Raw genomic sequence first — 6,662 nt, forward strand, 5'->3', positions numbered from 1 at the left:
ATGTGTTAGCATACGGTATTTGTCTTTCTCTTTCTGACTTACTTCACTCTGTATGACAGACCCTTGTATTTCTTTTACTGGAGAGAGAAAAATTCTGGCTTGCTGGCGGCCTCCTTCCTGGAGCCTCTGGTGTCCCGGGAGGGAGGGCTTTACCCTTCCATGAGTGCACTGTCTTCCTAGGATAGGAGGGACCAGGAGTCTCTGTAGACAGTTTAGCTGCTAGGCCTTCAGGGCTGACCCTATGTGGCTTCTGGAAACTTAGAGACCCCACTCCTGTCCTCTTTTAAAAAGGAGGACAACTTCTAAGCCAAAGGGAGGTGAGCCCACTGTGAACTCATAGGAGAGGAGGAATAGACCATCCCTTCTGTGCTTTTGCGTATCTCAGGGCCAGTTCTGGAAGAGGATATCCAGGCCTTCATCCCCAGCTCCTCCCCAGAGGCCAACGCTCTAGCCCTCCATGCTGCTTTTGCTTTGTACATCCGATGACAGTTCCCTTCATCCCTCACCTATCAAGTGCAAATCTACATCCCTCTCTCCCTCTTCCGCCGCCCGCATAGTGTCCTCAGGTAGAGGCAATAGTCTCTTCTCTTTTCCCAGAACATGTTGTTTGCAACTAAATACAGAAATCAGTCCTCTCTGTTAGGATTTTTTGAATGTTGGTCGGGGGAGAGACATCTGTCAGGATTCATGGAGTAGTCACTATTCCAAAGCACTGGCCTTGCCCCCTGACTCTCTCAGGCTTGGCTTTAGTATCTGATGAATTCCCATCTCTCCAGAACGTGTGAGTGGTCTTTACCTCATTATGGGATTGACGACAGTTAAATAACCCAACCACCTGCGACTTGGCCAGACGTATTCTTGTCACATTTATAATGAAATGCAGACTACTTATTACATACGGCCAACAAGGTGCTGAGTCCAGGGGACTGTGCAGTGTGTAGTCTTATCAAAGGCAAACACCTGTTCTCAAGGATGTCAAACTATTTCAACAGCATCATCTCAGCATCAGCTGAAAGTGACGTCTCCTTGGTGACTCAGCAGATTCCTTGAGCAATTCCTACTCTGTCACTGTTGCCAAGTTGAGGTGGGTTTGCATCGAAGCTTTCAGAGCACAGCCTCGAAAGGGAAAGCAGTGCTGGGGCTCTGCCACGGACCTACAGGTCCTGATTCAGCCAGCTCTAGGCTGTTAGTTTTCTGGCGAGGGTCACTTTTACACTTAAGACAGAAATGGAAGACTGCCACCTAAAATGACATCAGGCCAATTATTCCAAGCATATGGTTCAGTTGCTATTCCAGTGACCAGTAAACAGACAAGGAGTGAAGCATCAGCTATTAGCTAGGCTCAAGGAGCCAGGATGCTCTGGGATTGGCAGGAACTATGTGCTGGTTGAGATGCCATTACAAATGGGCAAAAGTCCATTGGGAGGTAAAAATATAAATGTCACCTAAGAAACAGAGGATCTGGGGAAACAAGGCAAGCTTTTTCTTTATCTTCTGATGAGCTATCTCCCTTGGAATTCTTTTTTCCTTTTCCTTTTCACTGCATCTCAAATTTAGTTCTCAGTTAATGGCCAACCTCATTACCATCATAAAGTCCAAGCTTTTCTGTCTCTCTCTGTGTGTCTCTCTCTGTCTCTCTCTCTCTTTCACTTTGGTCTATGTTATTCCTTCCCATGTCCAGTCCTATGTCCCTTCCTGACCCTCCCTGGATATTCACTGTCACGTATTGAATGTGAACCCTTTCACTTCACTCCTTGTCATTCAGTTGGAGTGGATTAGTATCTCTAAGTCAACATGTCAAAAGTAGAATTCACACACACACACACACACACACACACACACACACACACACACACACCCCTCCTTCCTTGGATTTCCCATACCCGTCAAGGAAGACTTTATCCTTGCTCAAGTCGCTCAAGTCAAAAGCCCAGGAGTCCTCGCTGAGCCCTCTTTTTCTCTTGTTTCTTGAACTCCCCATCTGTAAACAAAGCTCGTGGGCGTGCCTTTCAAAATAAATGCAGGGGCTTCCCTGGTGGCGCAGTGGTTGGGGGTCCGCCTGCCGATACCGGGTTCGTGCCCCGGTCCGGGAGGATCCCACGTGCCGCGGAGCGGCTGGGCCCGTGAGCCATGGCCGCTGAGCCTGCGCGTCCGGAGCCTGTGCTCCGCAACGGGAGGGGCCACAACAGTGAGAGGCCCGCGTACCGCAAAAAAAAAAGAAAGAAAAAAAAAGGAAAAGATGTAAGAATGGTGAAAAAAATGTGACAGTAATCATTGATCCAAAAAAGTTTATATTCCTATTACCTTAAGCCGAAATGTATTTTATTGAAAATATATTTAAGGTTTAAGAATTACTTACTTTACACCCTTTTCCCAATAAACCAACACCTAATTTACCAAGCCAGAAATGTTTTTTATATATAGATTATTTAAATTGTACAAAATTACATAAAGATTTAGGAAAAAATTATAGATATCTCACTACATAGTAGGTTTAGCAGCATAGATATTAGAGGAACAAATTTTATACCCTCTGTAATCGTAACGTTTTATTATCTTCTTGTGCACTGTTTCAGTGAACAAAATTTATGAGTATGTTGAATTCTTAACATCCATGCCTTAGAAAGTGTTAAAGCCTATTGTCTATTAAATCACTTTGTTTATACTTTGAAGTATACAAAAGGCAAAAGGAAAAAAAAAAAAAAAAAAAAAGAAGGAAGGGAGGGAAAAACCACAGAAAATGATTCACATCTGCACAAACACATTCTCAGTGGACTCAGTTGTATTTATTACCATCATAGTTCTTCTCACTGTACATGTAGTGGCTTCAACAATACCTGTGTTTATTCCAAAAAGGATGACTTCACTCTTCTTTATAGGTTTCTGAGATCCGTGTGTTAATTTTCAGGCAATGTCTCAAAAGCCTATCAGATATTAATAAGTCAGATCGAATGGCAGGATGCTGTTCAGTGTTTGGAAGCCACCAGGATAGCTCAGAGTTTTCAGCAATTTCAACCCTAGTGTTCTTTACTCCTTGTACTTGTCACGGAAATGTTTGCTGCTTGAGAATCCACAATGAAAAAAAAAATCAGCCAGATACTAATTCTCTGGTGATAACTGCAGAGATATAGAAACCTACAAGGATTCAGAGAATGATAGTAAGTGGTGAAACTTTTGTACACGCTGGGTTTTTTGTTGTTGTTGTTGCCTTTTTTTTTTTTTTTTTTTTTTTTTTTGCTTTTTAAAGGTTCCTCTATCCAAACAGCAGAGAACCCACAGAAGAGGAAGCAGGAACTTTAGCCACTTCAGGTGTATCGTATGCGCATAAAGGCCAGTTCTCCCAAATCACCACACGTATTGAAATTACCAACACACTTTTCAACCCTGTACCTTTATATACATCGTATATTCCTCTGTCAAACCGCATAGAAGTAGTCACTGTTGGCGACGCTGATCCCTTCCCGAGCACAGCCTGGAACACTTGCACGCCTGCTCTCCACGGAGACTCTTAAAACAGCAGGCTGCCTCTGCAAGCCCTTTCCGATCGAGATCTTTGTCAGCTTTGAGATGCCCCGTCCTGCAGTTCATGATGTCTCCCTCCTCCGGTTGGTAAACTTCTGCACGTATGCAGGAGGCACGTTTGGAGAATCGGTTTGTCCCACGAGGCTGTTCACTCCGCCTGCATTCGCGGCTTCTTCCTAATTGTCCTTGTCGTGGGTCCTGTCCCAGCTGCTGGGAATGACACCCCTGGAAAGTGCCCGAGTCGCCCTAGGCCCCTCCTCCCCACCCACGCGCTGTGTCCTCTGTGCGCCTGCGCAGCTGGAGCTGTGCGCTGCAGACGCCAGGCTAGTGTCTCCTCGCCTCGTCCCGCGCCGCGATCTCCAGGCGGGGCCTGCCGGGCACCCGGGAGCCCCTTTTCCGCCCGCCCACTCTGCCTTCTGCAGCCGGGTCTGGCTCTTGGGGCCTCCTCCCGCTATCAGGGCCTCCCGCTCCCGAGTCCTCTCTAGCCGCATCCCCGGCTCTCCTCCCCGCCCCCGGACCCCTCTTCCTTCCCGGACTCTTTCCCCTGTTCAGGACTTAGAGAGCTGAAGCAGGCCCTGTTAGCAGTGAACAGCGGAGTAGCGGAGCACGATCTTAACCAAGAGAAAGAGCTCTTGGGAGGGAGGTGGACCAGCCCACACTCATCTTTTCTCTCGCTCCACACCTAGGCTAGAGCTCAGCCAATCGGCTTCCTCAGTAGCAGAGTTGTTACCCAATGAGAGCAGGACTCCAAGATCTCTCTGCCCACTGGCAAGAGGCGCAGTTCCCCAGATCTCGGAATTAGGGAGGTTCCCGCCTCGTTACCTGAGCAGACGAGTGGGAGCTTGGTTGGGGAAAGACACTTCTCCCTTACGTGAGTTACACCTTTGATCCTGGGGCTGATCTGGAGTTTGGGGGAAATTCACTGGCTGGGGCACAATTCGAAAAAACCCTCAGGTTTGGTGGAGGAGCCGGAACGTAGTCCTGGCTACAGCTGTTTCCGAAAGGGGAAATGAGGTCTGTCCCTGGAAACGTAAAAAGAACAGAATAAAGTAAAAGGATGTGTATTTCTTTTGCGGTGCCCAAGGGGGGGGGAGCACGTTCTAATTTTAAAAACGGATGGGTCTTCTAAGACCCAACATTAACTTCATAAAAAATGTTTCCTAAGATCACTCTCTCTCTGAATTCTGTATGTAACAAACAAATGTTGCCACAAATGTGTGGCAAATGTGTTTTCCTGAGTGAACTTCTTTCCAGGATAAAATACTCTAAGTGACAAATGTTGATTACGTTCTCACAGGCAGGTTCACCATTGAGAGAACTGAAGCCATCTACATTCACATAGATCTATAAGTGACTACGTTTATATGACCTATTCACTCTTTGTCATCAACGTAATTCCGCAAGCTTTTGCCCAGGGACATGAAAGCTGCAAATATCTTCATTGTTTATTTCAGTAACTTTCCTCAAACACCCAACCATTCTTCAACAGAAAAGCTCAAAGTACAGTTTACATCCCAAGACTTCTTGAACCCTTGCCTCAACGTCCTCGCCTTGTTATATCCACATCCGAAACTGTTGCCCAACCCTTACCTTATCCTAATCAATCCTCTACGTTAAAGACACAACTTAAACCAGACTTCAAAACCTTAATAAATAACCCAATCTTGCTCTCCTCCCTCGGAGACACAAACAAAATTCTGTCAAGTTATTGCTCTCCATGACTTCTAGAAGCAAATGACGTAGCTCTGTCGTAGCAACAGGTTGCTTTGCGGATCTTTCTAGGAGCCGACAGTTGACATTCTTGGAGGTCCCGGCAAGACCTAGTCAGTTTCTGTTGCCGCAGCCCAACACCTCCGACTCAGAACCTTTGTGTTCCTCTGAGGTCCCTTGAACTTTCTCTCCGGGCACTCTGCACTCAAAGGTAGGGAAAGTGAATCATATATTAAGTTGAACTCCAGTTTCTCTTTGTTGAATTCCCCAAGTGATGAGTTTATTTTGCCCGTGGGAGCAAAGAAACGTCTTTAGGGATCGTTTTGCTTATCTGATCAAAAGATTTAAAGTCAACTTCGCGCTTCCCCGGTTGTCCAAAGAACAGAAGAACCCAGAGAAGGCCGGAAGAAGTCGGGAGGAAAGGAAGGCGAAAAGCCTCCGAAGTCCCGAAAGTCAGGCAGTCTTAGTCCCACCTCCCTCCTTTCAAGCTGTCCGAGCGGAAGAGGGAGCTCTGTCCTCCGCCAGCCTTGGACGGAGCTGCGAGGCCTTCGCTTCGCCAGATGAGGAGCGACCTGGGTGGGGCGCTGGCGGCGGGCGAGGTGCGCGGCGGAGCGGGTGAGCACGTGGGAGCCAGGTGCGCGCCAGCCCCCGGGGCTGGGAGGGGAAGGGACCGGGGCCCCAGGGCCTGGGCCAGGCAGCGTCCCCCACCTGGGGGACCCAAGTAGGAGCAGGGGGGTTTTTTGCTTGTTTTTTTTTCATCTTTATTGGAGTAGAATTGCTTTACAATGGTGTGTTAGTTTCTGCTTTATAACAAAGTGAATCAGTTATACAGAAGTTCCCATATCTCCTCCCTGTTGCGTCTCCCTCCCTCCCACCCTCCCTATCCCACCCCTCCAGGCGGTCACAAAGCACCGAGCTGATCTCCCTGTTCTATGCGGCTGCTTCCCACTAGCTATTTCAGGGGCTGCTTCGTGTTATGCTCCGTGCCGGCGGGAGCGGGGTGGTGGGCTCGGACGAAGCCTAGGGTCAGCCACGATCTGATTCCTACCTCTCGACAATGGCCAGCCTCAGCTCTGGGGAGCCCGAGCCAGGGAAGAGTGAGAAGGGGGGTAGGGAAGAGGGAGAGGAGACCGGGGGGGGGGGGGGGGGGGGGAAAGAAGGGGGCCAAGGAGGGAGAAGAGAGAAGAGGGAGGGGAAAGGGAGGAGAGAGAGATAGGAGAGAATCATCTCTCATTTTACAAACAGAAAACTAAGGCTCAGAGAGGCTGAAGTGAGTTTCCTAAATAGCTCATTCCCAGTAAATGATGAAGCCAGTACCTCTGCTCCATTGTGAAGTAGTCATGTGAATAAGCATAGTCTTTACATAACTTCTTCTTGACCAGAAATGCAGGGGCTAGAACTTAAACTAAACAAGGTGAAGAAGGAACCCA

General features: G+C 48.0%; 1 long non-coding RNA gene across 1 annotated transcript; it reads right to left on the reverse strand.

Annotated features, from left to right (window-relative positions):
- Window positions 1-2,762: 2,762 nt before the first annotated feature.
- LOC109552259 (uncharacterized) lies at window positions 2,763-6,346 on the reverse strand. The gene is made up of 2 exons (XR_002179067.3): window positions 3,391-6,346; window positions 2,763-3,135 (listed from the first exon to the last, which is right to left on the reverse strand). It is a non-coding gene; the product is annotated as an uncharacterized lncRNA (long non-coding RNA).
- Window positions 6,347-6,662: the final 316 nt, after the last annotated feature.

Source organism: Tursiops truncatus, chromosome 8 (assembly GCF_011762595.2).
Source record: "Tursiops truncatus isolate mTurTru1 chromosome 8, mTurTru1.mat.Y, whole genome shotgun sequence".
In the NCBI taxonomy this organism is placed as follows: Eukaryota; Metazoa; Chordata; class Mammalia; order Artiodactyla; family Delphinidae; genus Tursiops; species Tursiops truncatus.